This window comes from Somniosus microcephalus, chromosome 2 (genome assembly GCF_052327205.1).
Source record: "Somniosus microcephalus isolate GS21.2 chromosome 2, FLI_Smic_1.0, whole genome shotgun sequence".
In the NCBI taxonomy this organism is placed as follows: domain Eukaryota; kingdom Metazoa; phylum Chordata; class Chondrichthyes; order Squaliformes; family Somniosidae; genus Somniosus; species Somniosus microcephalus.
This window is the reverse complement of record NC_140988.1, coordinates 304,116,132-304,128,297: the sequence shown is the minus strand read 5'-3', so window position 1 is coordinate 304,128,297 and position 12,166 is coordinate 304,116,132. Positions and strand designations below refer to the sequence as shown.

Sequence of the window (12,166 nt, the reverse complement as noted above, 5' to 3'; positions counted from 1 at the left end):
CTCAGTCCTAAATGCCTTACCCCTTATCCTTAGACTATGACCCCTGGTTCTGGACTCCCCGGCCATCGGGAACATCCTTCCTGCATCTAGTCTGTCCAGGCCTGACAGAATTTTATAGGTTTCGATGAGATCCCCTCTCAATCTTCTAAACTCCAGTGAGTATAAGCCCAATCGACACAATCTCTCCTCATACGTCATTCCTGCCATCCCAGGTATCAGCCTGGTGAATCTTCGCTGCACTCCTTCCATGGCAAGAATATCCTTCCTCAGATAAGGCGACCAAAACTGCACACAATACTCAAGGTGCGGCCTCAGCAAGGCCCTGTACAACTGCAGCAAGACATCCTTGTTCCTGTACTCGAACCCTCTTGCTACGAAGGCCAACATACCATTTGCCTTCTTAACCGCCTGCTGCACCTGCATGCTTACCTTCAGCGACTGGTGCACAAGAACACCCAGGTCTCTTTGCACTTCCCCTTCTCCCAATCCATTGCCATTCAAATAATAATCTGCCTTCCTGTTTTTGCCACCAAAGTGGATAACCTCACATTTATCCACATTATAGTGCATTTGCCATGTTTCTGCCCAATCACCCAACCTGTCCAAATCGTACTGGAGTTTCACGACATCCTCCTCACAGCATACCCTCCCACCCAGCTTTGTGTCGTCTGCAAATTTGGAGATACTACATCCAATTCCCTCGTCCAGATCATTAATATGTATTGTGAACAGCTGGGGTCCTAGGACCGATCCTTGCGGTACCCCACTAGTCACTGCCTGCCACTCGGAAAATTACCCGTTTATTCCAACTCTTTGCTTTCTATCTGCCAACCAGTTCTCTATCCAAGTCAATACCTTGCCCCCAATCCCATGTGCCTTAATTTTGCACACTAATCTCTTATGCGGGACCTTATCGAAAGTCTTCTGAAAGTCCAAATACACCACATCCACTGGTTCTCCCTTATCTATTTTACCAGTTACATCCTCAAAAAATTCCAGTAGATTAGTCAAGCACGATTTACCTTTTGTAAATCCATGTTGACTTTGTCCAATCCTGTCACTGTTTTCCAAGTGCTCTGCTATTACATCTTTTATAATGGACTCTAGCATTTTCCCCACTACCAATGTCAGGCTTACCGGTCTATAATTCCCCGTTTTCTCATTACCACCTTTTTTGAATAGTGGGGTAACATTAGCTACCCTCCAATCCATGGGTACTGTTCCAGAGTCTATCGAGTTCTGGAAGATGACCAGCAATGCATCTACTATCTCCAGGGCCACTTCCTTAAGTACCTTAGGGTGTAGATTATCAGGCCCTGGGGATTTATCGGCCTTCAATCCCGTCAACTTCCCCAACACCATTTCCCTACAAATACTGATTTCTTTCAGTTCCTCCCTCTCATTAGTCCCTATGTTCCCCGACATCTCTGGGAGGTTATTTGTGTCCTCCTTTGTGAAGACAGAACCAAAATATGTATTTAATTGGTCTGCCATTTCTTTGTTCCCCATTATAAATTCCCCTGATTCTGACTGTAAGGGACCTACGCTTGACTTCACCAATCTTTTTCTCTTCACATATCTATAAAAGCTTTTACAGTCAGTTTTTATGTTCCCTGCAAGCTTACTTTCATAATCTATTTCCCCCCTCTTAATTAATCCCTTTGGTCTCCTTTGCTGAATCCTAAACTGCTCCCAATCCTCAGGTTTGCTGCTTATTTTGGCCAATTTATATGTCCTCTCTTTGGATCTTATGTTATCCCTAATTTCCCTTGTTAGCCATGGTTGAGTCACCTTTTATGAATTATTTTTATGCCAAACTGGGATAAACAAATTCTGTAGTTCATCCATGCGATCTTTGAATGTTTGCCATTGCCTATCCACCGTCAACCCTTTGAGTGACATTACCCAATCAATCCTACCCAACTCGCGTCTTATGCCATCATAGTTCCCTTTATTTAAATTCAGGACCTTAGTCTCTGAGTCAACTACTTCACTCTCCACCTTAATGAAGAATTCGATCATATTATGATCGCTCCGACCCAAGGGGCCTCGCACAACAAGATTGCTAATTAATCCTTTCTCATTGCATAATACCCAGTCTAAGATGGCCTGATCCCTAGTTGGTTCCTTGACATATTGGTCCAGGAAACCATCCCGTATACACTCCAGGAATTCCTCCTTCACAGTATTGTTACTAATTTGGTTAGCCCAATCTATATGTAGATTAAAGTCACCCATGATGACTGCTGTGCCCTTATTGCACGCTTCTCTAATTTCCCTTTTAATGCCATCCCCAACCTCTGCATTACTGTTTGGGGGTCTATACACCACTCCCACTAACGTTTTCTACCCTTTGGTATTTCTCAGTTCTACCCATACAGATTCCACATCATCAGAGCTAATATATTTCCTTACAATTGTGTTAATCCCCTCTTTAACCAGCAATGCTACCCCACCTCCTTTTCCTTTTTGCCTGCAATGATAGCACTGGGCAGCCTGCACTGTCTTTCAGATGTTAGGACAGGAGCTCTCTTCCTAATTATTTTTGGGAAGTATTTGCAATGGGTACCCCCACACAGAATAGTTTGAAAACCACTGCCCAAACAGCGCAAAGATTTATGTATTAATTTATCTGAAAAGATGAGCATTTTTTTATCAAAATGTTGTTGCTTTATTGGTAGAAAGTTTCTTGGCAGATAGAAAAGATGGTTTTATTTCAGTATTTCTAAACAAACATGGCCGTAGTGTTGTGGGTTCTACATTGCTAAAAGGACAGAGGTTAAATTAGGTTGGCTGTTCCAATATAGAACAAAGAATTGCACCTCATAATTAGCTTGAGTTCCCCATTTCAGTGTAGGACCTTTGCAGTCTGATATTATAGCCATTAGTAAATAGTTTAGAGCACCACAGACTCTTTAAGGTTATGAACCTTACCACTTTTGAGATTTAAATTCTTAGAATGCATGGCTCCACTAGGGATTATTACCTACTTCCAGCTATACAGATTATTTTATTTTAATAAACTACTAATCCCTATCCTCTCTTTTCTGTGTTGCAATAAATGGGGAAAACCACCAATGGGAGCCCACTTCTTAACACTTTAATCAATCGCACATAAATTGATCTGCGGTGAAAAAACTGCTGTTTCTGTGCAATATGTTTACACGTAACAATGAGGACAGAATAGTTCCAATAGCACCGATCCAGTAGAGCAGTGGCATAAGCACTATTAAAACAGGACACACCACAATGGTACTTATATACTACCACAGTCACCATGCTGTTGGTAAGTGGCTCACTCTCATATTGATGGTCAGGTTGGTATAGGTTCAGGCAATAGTGATGTATCAATATTAATACAGTCACAGCTTGCAAGAATTAAGAACAAAACCATGCAATGAGGAAAGGTTTTTACGATAGACCATGTACAATCTATCAGAGATTCCACTCCACTTAGCCTCGTGACTGAAAGTCCTGTTTAGATACTTCCCAAAAATAATCAAGCAATTCTCCAGAATATCCAAATTTGATAGGAGACAAGAAAAAGTTGTTAGATAGACAGTTCTCTCTCACCTCTAATCCCCAATCTTTCTCACAGAATCTTTTTTGTCTTTTTAATTGGCACCACGATGATCAGTGCACCACCGAACTTTCTTTACAAGTGTAATGTTCTGTTTCCTCATCCTCCTCCTGACATCTTCACTGTGTTGAAATCGAGACATTTCGCATCATGTCCAACTATAATTAGTTCTTTCCCAGGAGCTGAAAACTGTGGAACTATTTTACCTCCTAATTACTATACCCGAAAATATCCTGTCTTTTCCTTTACTATTTCCAACCTCGGTGGTGTCCTTCATTGTGGACCTTGCACCTTCTTCTTCTCGATATCTTCACTTCTCCACTAAATGGCTATAGCCTACAGCACTCAGCAGTTCATGCAGAGGGAGCAGCAAAAGACCATTGTGAGCCACTGAGAATTGTAAACATTTAGGACAACAGCCAACGGTTATTTTGAGACATTAATCTAGGTTAGTTTGGTTGAAAATGTATAAACTTGGCATTGAATATCAGATGTAAAGGTTAAACCTCCAGTGCCAGTCTTAGAACCGCGTGACCGCACCCCATCCAAACACGTGGGCCTAGAAATTCAGTCGCGTTTGCGCCCACTTAGGGGCGAAAGAGTGGGTTGCGCCGGAAGTTTTTTAGTGCCCGAAATTAAGTTGGTCCCTAACAGCGGCGTTAGCCGGTAGCGCTGCGCCGGCACCGATGACGTCATCGGTGTGCGCAGCGCCCCGGTTCCAATGCGATTCCGTGCCGAAGGCCAAATTCAGTTGCGGCCGCCTCGCCCGCAGCGGCCGCAAACAACGTTTGAAAAACGGGGCCTTGCAGCTCCGAGAGGCCGGCGCATAAAGGTGGAGGGGCGGCCGGCCGCTTTCCCGGCGGCCGCATGGCCGCACCTCCCTCCCCGGACTCCTGCACCACCCCCCCGCGGCATTGCTGTCTGACTCCCGCGAGCCCGGCACTTCTCCCTGGTGCCGGGCTCATTTGCCGGGGGAATCCAGCGGCGATCTCACGGCTGCAGGCAGCTCCTCCTTAAGAGAAGGAGGAGGCCTGCAGTACCCCAGCCTGCCGCACCGCATCGGGTGGCGCAGCGGCAGCTGGACGCCTGAAATAGACTTTCATCGCCCCAAGCGAGGCGGCCAAACCCTGCAATAGCGCCCGCCTCCGTCTTGGCCCGTTGTAACTGAATTTCAGGCGGGCGCTACGGGAATCCGGGCGAGCGCTAAATTTCGGGCGCTAAAGACCTGGCGGGGCCTTACTGAATTTCTAGGCCTGAATGTTCAAACCACACACTGCCAACATTTACGTTTTCCCTGCTACATGCTCCATTATACTGCTTTTTCAACAGAACTACAAAGTCCATATGGGAAATACAGGAAACAGCTTTGTGTGCACAGGGCTACTTCCTGTATTCTGCACAAAGAAATTTCATCCAATTTCATTCAATTGTCTCTTGAACCAACTTATGTGGCCTGTTTCACATGGCCTTCCATGGTAAGTTTTTCCACAAGTCTATTGCACTTGATGTGAAAAGGTTCAAGCCTGACTTGCTTTAACTTCCTAGTTTTTAACTTGCATCTACTGGTGTTTGAACCCTTCACCATAGTGAACAATATATTTAGATCTATTTTGTCAATTCCCTGAATAATCCTGCAAATTTTGATTAGATCACCTTGAAGTCTCTTTTCCAGAGACAACAGACTTCATTTCCATAACCTTACCTTGTTACTTAAATTCCTAATACCTGTAATCCTCTTTGTTCATCAGAAAATAATCAAAAAGGCTAATGGAATGCTGGCCTTTATATCTAGAGGTCTAGAATACAAGGTTTTCTTTAAATTATTTGTTCATGGGATGTGGGTATCGCTGACAAGGCCAGCATTTATTGCCCATCCCTAGTTGCCCTTGAAAAGGAGGTGGTGAGCCGCCTTCTTGAACCACTGCAGTCCGTGTGGTAGAAGTTGTGCTGCAGTTATACAAAACCCTGGTTAGACCACACCTGGAGTATGGAGAGCAGTTCTGGGCACCACACCTTAGGAAGGATATATTGGCCTTGGAGGGAGTGCAGTGTAGGTTTACCACAATGATACCCGGACTTCAAAGGTTAAGTTACAAGGAGAGATTACACAAATTAGGGTTGTATTCCCTAGAATTTAGAAGGTTAAGGGGTGATCTGATTGAAGTTTTCAAGATATTAAGGGGAACAGATAGGGTAGATAGAGAGAAGCTATTTCCGCTGGTTGGGGATTCTAGGACTAGGGGGCATAGTCTAAAAATTAGAGCCAAACCTTTTAGGAGTGAAATTAGGAAACACTTCTACACACAAAGGGTGGTAGAAGTTTGGAACTCTCTTCCGCAAACGGCAACTGATGCTAGATCAATTATTAATTTTAAATCAGAGATTGATAACTTTCTGTTAACCGAAGGTATTAAGGGAAATGGGCCAAAGGCGGGACTATGGAGTTAGGTCACAGATCAGCCAGGATCTTATTAAATGGCAGAACAGGCAGAATGGCCTACTCCTGTTCCTATCTTACTGTAACCTCTCAAGGACAATAATATATATCTTATGAGGAGGTGACTCCAGATGGGTGCTGGTCAATTCCTGATACAGCAACAGTGTAATCTCTTGATTTGTATTAAGGGGTAATTGTAAGAGCCTCACCTGCTGGCAGTGCATTGTGGAAATTTTGGTGTATGTTTTCCACAATTGTGCACCCATTATGATTTCATAGACTTATCCACTGTAACCCTAGGGGGTTAATTTTAACTTAACCTATCCGGTGGGAAACTGACAGGATCTGATCAGGTGTTCATTTTCCACCAAGCCCAATTTTACTTTCCATTGAAGTCAAATCGGGTGGGGTGCCAAACAGGTGGTCGATTGGATCAGTTTCCCACCAGGCGGGTTAAGGTAAAAGTGCCCCATGTCTCCTTCCTGTCAGTTGAGCATGATAGGTTAGATTGTATGGGCCCGATAATAACTTGGAGCCGGGGAAAGAGAGGGGGGTGGGCAGGGGCCCAAAGTAAGGGTTTCCCGCTGGTCCTGCCGAAATTAACGGCAGAACCTGTTTAAAATTTTTTCAACCAGTTTCCCACCCGACAGCTAGCCAGGTTGAAAAGCTGGCTGCCTGTCGGGCCAGAAAGCAGCTGGGGAGCGGATTTTAGGTAAGTCTGACATCACGGAGGAGGGAGAGAGTCAGACATCGTGGGGGTTGGGGAGAGTCAAACATCGGGGGCGGCGGGGGGGGGGGGGGAAAAGAGTTGGACGATTGCGGGGCTCCCATTGCTGGGTGTTTAAAAGGTAAGCTTGTTGGTCCTGGGGAAAACATTCCTGCTCCTCCTAGCCCACAAGCAGTGCAATAAAGGCACTTACCTCATGGATCCGGCCCTTCTCGCCTCCTTTCATCTGCCGGATTTCCAGGGACCCGGGAAGCCTGCAGTTGTTAAAAATAAAACTTGAGTTAAAATGGAGGCATGCAGCCATCTTAAAAGACTGAGAGCGGATTGATTGCCCGCCCCCCAACCCACTTCCATTAAAACCGGAAGTGGGCAGGTTGGGGTCAGGTTTCCCATTTTTTTTATTTTTAATGCCCCACCCACCCTGTGGGGGTTAAAATTACACCCTCTGAGTCTGTAGAAGGAATCAATGGCTTTTTCTCTTTCCATGCTTTCTTATGTTTAGTACAATGCTAAGTGCACTAGACTAACATATCAAGGTCTGCATTAATGCGGCAATATATCATGGTCAATTTTCTGATTATTTGTAGAAGTCAAAAAAAATTTTTATCCATAAAACTAGAAGGGGGAAAAATTTGGTTGGTTAGCGCCTCCCGTTACTGCCTCTGGGGGCGCTAACGAGGCACTAGGAACTTAGCGCCCAAGCTCAGCGATTTTAGCGCCGCTCACGAAATTGACCAGTCGTTTTGCGGCAGCGCTAAACACTACCACCACGATCTCCTGCACCCACAGATCGTGACGTCAGTCAAGCGTGCAATAGAAACATAGAAGATAGGAGCAGGAGTAGGCCATTCGGCCCCTCGAGCCTGCTCTGCCATTCAATGAGATCATGGCCGATCATCCAAATTCAGTACCCTGTCCCTGCTTTCTCCCCATACCCCTTGATCCCTTTAGCCTTAAGAAATATATCCAACTCTTTCTTGAATATATTTAATGAATTGGCCTCTACTGCCTTCTGTGGTAGAGAATTGCACAGGTTCACCACTCTCTGGGTGAAGAAATTCCTCCTCATTTCTGTCCTAAAAGGCCTACCCCTTATCCTTAGACTGTGACCCCTGGTTCTAGATTCCCCGACCATCGGGAATATCCTCCCTACATCTAGTCTGTCCAGTCCTGCCAGAATTTTATAAGTTTCAATGAGATCCCCTCTCATTCTTCTAAACTCCAGCGAGTACAAGCCCAATCGACCCAGTCTCTCCTCATACGTCATTAATGCCATCCCAGGTATCAGCCTAGTGAATCTTCTCTGAACTCCTTCCATGGCAAGAATATCCTTCCTCAGATAAGGTGACCAAAACTGCACACAATACTCAAGATGTGGCCTCACCAAGGCCCTGTACAACTGCAGCAAGACATCCTTGTTCCTGTACTCAAACCCTCTCGCTATGAAGGCCAACATACCATTTGCCTTCTTAACCGCCTGCTGCACCTGCATGCTTACCTTCGGCGACTGGTGCACAAGGACGCCCAGGTCTCGTTGCACTTCCCCTTCTCCCAATCTATTGCCATTCAGATAATAATCTGCCTTCCTGTTTTTGACACCAAAGTGGATAACCTCATATTTATCCACGTTATATTGCATCTGCCATGCTTCTGCCCAATCACCCAACCTGTCCAAATCATACTGGAGTTTCTCGGCATCCTCCTCACAGCACACACGCCCACCCAGCTTTGTGTCGTCTGCAAATTTGGAGATATTACATCGAGTTCCCTTGTCTAGATCATTCATAGATATTGTGAATAGCTGGGGTCCAAGGACCGATCCCTGCGGTACCCCACTAGTCACTGCCTGCCACTCTGAAAAAGACCCGTTTATTCCAACTCTTTGCTTTCTATCTGCCAACCAGTTCTCTATCCAAGTCAATACCTTGCCCCCAATCCCATGTGCCTTAACTTTACACGCTAATCTCTTATGTGGGACCTTATCGAAAGCCTTCTGAAAGTCCAAATACGCCACATCCACTGGTTCTCCCTTACCTATTTCACTAGTTACATCCTCAAAAAATTCCAGTAGATTAGTCAAGCACGACTTACCTTTTGTAAATCCATGTTGACTTTGTCCGATCCTGTCACTGTTTTCCAAGTGCTCTGCTATTACATCTTTTATAATGGACTCTAGCATTTTCCCCACTACCGATGTCAGGCTTACCGGTCTGTAATTCCCCGTTTTCTCTCTACCACCTTTTTTGAATAGTGGGGTAACATTAGCTACCCTCCAATCCATGGGTACTGTTCCAGATTCCATCGAATGTTGGAAGATGATCAGCAATGCATCTACTATTTCTAGGGCCACTTCCTTAAGTACCCTAGGATGTAGATTATCAGGCCCTGGGGATTTATTGGCCTTCAATCCCATCAATATCTCTAACACCATTTCCCTACAAATACTGATTTCTTTCAGTTCCTCCCTTTCATCAGACCCTATGTTCCCCGACATTTCTGGGAGGTTATTTGTGTCCTCCTTTGTGAAGACAGAACCACAATATGTATTTAATTGTTCGCCATTTCCTTGTTCCCCATTATAAATTCCCCTGATTCTGACTGCAAGGGACCTACGCTTGACTTCACCAATCTTTTTCTCTTCACATATCTATAAAAGCTTTTACAGTCAGTTTTTATGTTCCCTGATAGCTTACTCTCATATTCTATTTTCCCTTTCTTAATTAATCCATTTGTCCTCCTTTGTTGAATCCTAAACTGCTCCCAATCCTCTGGATTACTGCTTTTTCTGGCCAATTTATATGTCCTCTCCTTGGATCTGATGCTATCCCTAATTTCCCTCGCTAGCCACGGTTGAGTCACCTTTTTTGTTTTATTTTTATGCCAAACTGGGATGAACAAATTCTGTAGTTCATCCATGCGGTCTTTAAATGTTTGCCATTGCCTATCCACCGTTAACCCTTTGAGTGACATTCCCCAGTGAATCCTACCCAATTCGCGTCTCAGACCATCGTAGTTTCCTTTATTTAAATTCAGGACCCTAGTCTCTGAGTCAACTACTTCATTCTCCATCTTAATGAAGATGCCCCGGTAGCGCCCCGGACCGGATATTGAGTTGTGCCCCCTGCCTTAGTGCCTGCCGCTAGGAACGACAGGTAGAGGGAAACATTTTCAAGTCGGGAAGGGGCTGGGGAAGCGTTATTTAAAGGCGGGCGCTTCCTGCCTTTTCTTGTCTGCAAAATTTTTGGTTTTATCCCTGTCCTAAGGAGTTTTGGCCCTCAGCACGACTTTTGAGGTTTCTAAGCACCGAGCTCTTTCCCTGGGCCTATCCATTAGTGCTTTCAACACAATTGCTTTTGAGGTCTCTTCAGGCCGAGATTCAAGGCTGCAATGAGCAGGGAGTGGCTGGCCAGCAAGATGGCCCCTCCCCTTTAAGAACTGGACGGCGCCAGTCTGTCTGGCTTCCATGGTAATTGACACTGCCTGAGCTTCGGTAGCGTTCTGAGGTAGCGCCTCGCTCCCCGACGTTTGCACCTTGAGCCTGATTTAGCGCTCAAATCACCTCCAGGGGCGATAGAGGCGAATTTTGCAGTAGGAGGCGATAATTAGCGCCGGGCACTAAACTTTGCATCCGGCCGATATTAGCGCCCCAAAATGGGCGATAGTGAATTTTTCCCCCCGAAATGGTTATACTCATATATTGCAAGGAATTTAATTTGTCTTTTGTTGCACAAAGAATTTTCTTGTCAGTCTTTACTTAAAATTACATTTCTTGATAATCCATTTGCAATAACTATGTTTGTCAAGAATCAAAACGTCAGCTAGATTAATTAAATTGATCAACTTCCTCTCTAATATACAGTAACTATTAAGATAATATAGGTTTAGTGACAAGTATTATTTGTATTAATAAGTTTTTGCACATTACCTTTAAATTAGATTTTTTTTCAACAAGTGAATCATAAAAATTTCAGCACGGAAGAATGCCATTTGATCCATTCTGTCTGTATTGGTGCTTCCTCCCCCACAAGAACTATCTAGTTTAATCCCATCTCCCTGCTCTTTGTTTATGCCCTTCAATATTTTACTTTACGCGTTTATTCCCTCTTAAATGTGATTAACTCAGCTTCAATAGCCACTTGCGGTGATGCATTCCATATTCTAATAACCCTTTGTATTAAAAAAAAACTTCCAACCTCCTGCTTTATACTACCCCTTAACCATTTTTATTTTAAGCAGTATCAGAGAGATTTGTGTAAACAAATAAAGAACACGCTTCCTCTTGGCAACTAAAAGCTGTCAGTACAAATTTGAGTAATGGAGAGGCTGGGTGCAGACTGTACCAGCAGCTCTCCGAGTGTAATAATGGCATTTATCTTCGTGGAGCATTTAACTAATTACAATAATCCATTTCCGATCACAATAGAGTTTATAATAACACTGATAGTAGTCAGGAATAGATAAGAACAGGAAAGTACTAAAGCTGGAAATCAGAATAAAAACAGAAATTGCTGGAAATACAAAGAGGAAAGAAATGTTAATATTTTGAAAACAAAGTGTTAACCTCTCTTTTCTCTTTCCAGATGTTGGCAGACTTGCTGCATATTTCCAGAATTTTCTATTTTTCTTCAAGAATAGACAAGTGGCTGAAGATTACTGCCAGCAATTTGTTCCATTAATGCTTAAAATGCTCATCTCTCTCGGCTATTTTAACCGAAAAGTTTACCCACTAGGTTATAGTCGCCTTTAAAATAACAGAGAAAGAAACTTGATATGAGCATGTTAAGTGCTTATAAAATAACAATGCTAGCAGGAATTTCTATCCTAAGGTCTCTCAAGATTGGAATAGTAAGGAATGGCTGTTAGAACTGCAATTAGGAAAAATCATTGTTACCAATATGGGGGAGCATAAATTATTTTCATTAGTATTATAAATGTTATTTCAACAAAATACCAGAGCAGTTATTTTTGTATTTTAATCAACAAAATTGATTTAACCCAAAATATACAGTCTTCATTATTGCCTCGGTTAGAGTTCTATTGATTTATAAAATGTTCATAACTGCCCTTTCTTACCAGACCCCACTGTGGTAATTTGGAATGACACAATTCCACTCCACATATCATCGTTCTGATCCATTCATAGCCCAGTGAGAACTGTAGCTGCTTAAACCACAGGATGAGCAGAACTGTAAAGTAATGGGGAATAAAACTGGCCAAAATTATTGCAAAGTCATTCAGTTTCAGCAAAATACAAAATTATTTGCAGAGTAAGACTTAAAAAAAAAAAGCACAGCCAACTTGGTCAGAAACATCAAAGACAGGACTATGAAGGACTGTCCAAAATCCAAATAGTTCATTCTCAGGCAGTTCAGCTAATCCTCCTTTACCCCAGGACACGGTGCTATTGTGCACCATCAGTGAG

At 43.6% G+C, this 12,166-nt stretch overlaps 1 protein-coding gene and 1 long non-coding RNA gene across 7 annotated transcripts in view; one reads left to right on the top strand and one right to left on the bottom strand.

The window, feature by feature from the left end:
- celf4 (CUGBP, Elav-like family member 4) overlaps nucleotides 1-12,166 on the top strand; it is a 635,318-nt gene that overhangs the window by 596,876 nt on the left and 26,276 nt on the right. The window lies entirely within an intron of this gene.
- Nucleotides 1-12,166, bottom strand: part of LOC147123508 (uncharacterized) — a 46,195-nt gene that overhangs the window by 24,256 nt on the left and 9,773 nt on the right. For both annotated transcript variants that reach the window (XR_015074642.1, XR_015074644.1), the window contains exons 3-4: nucleotides 11,818-11,930; nucleotides 6,938-6,998 (exon numbers count right to left, since the gene is read on the bottom strand). This is a non-coding gene — a long non-coding RNA (uncharacterized LOC147123508). The remainder of the gene's footprint in view (nucleotides 1-6,937; nucleotides 6,999-11,817; nucleotides 11,931-12,166) is intronic.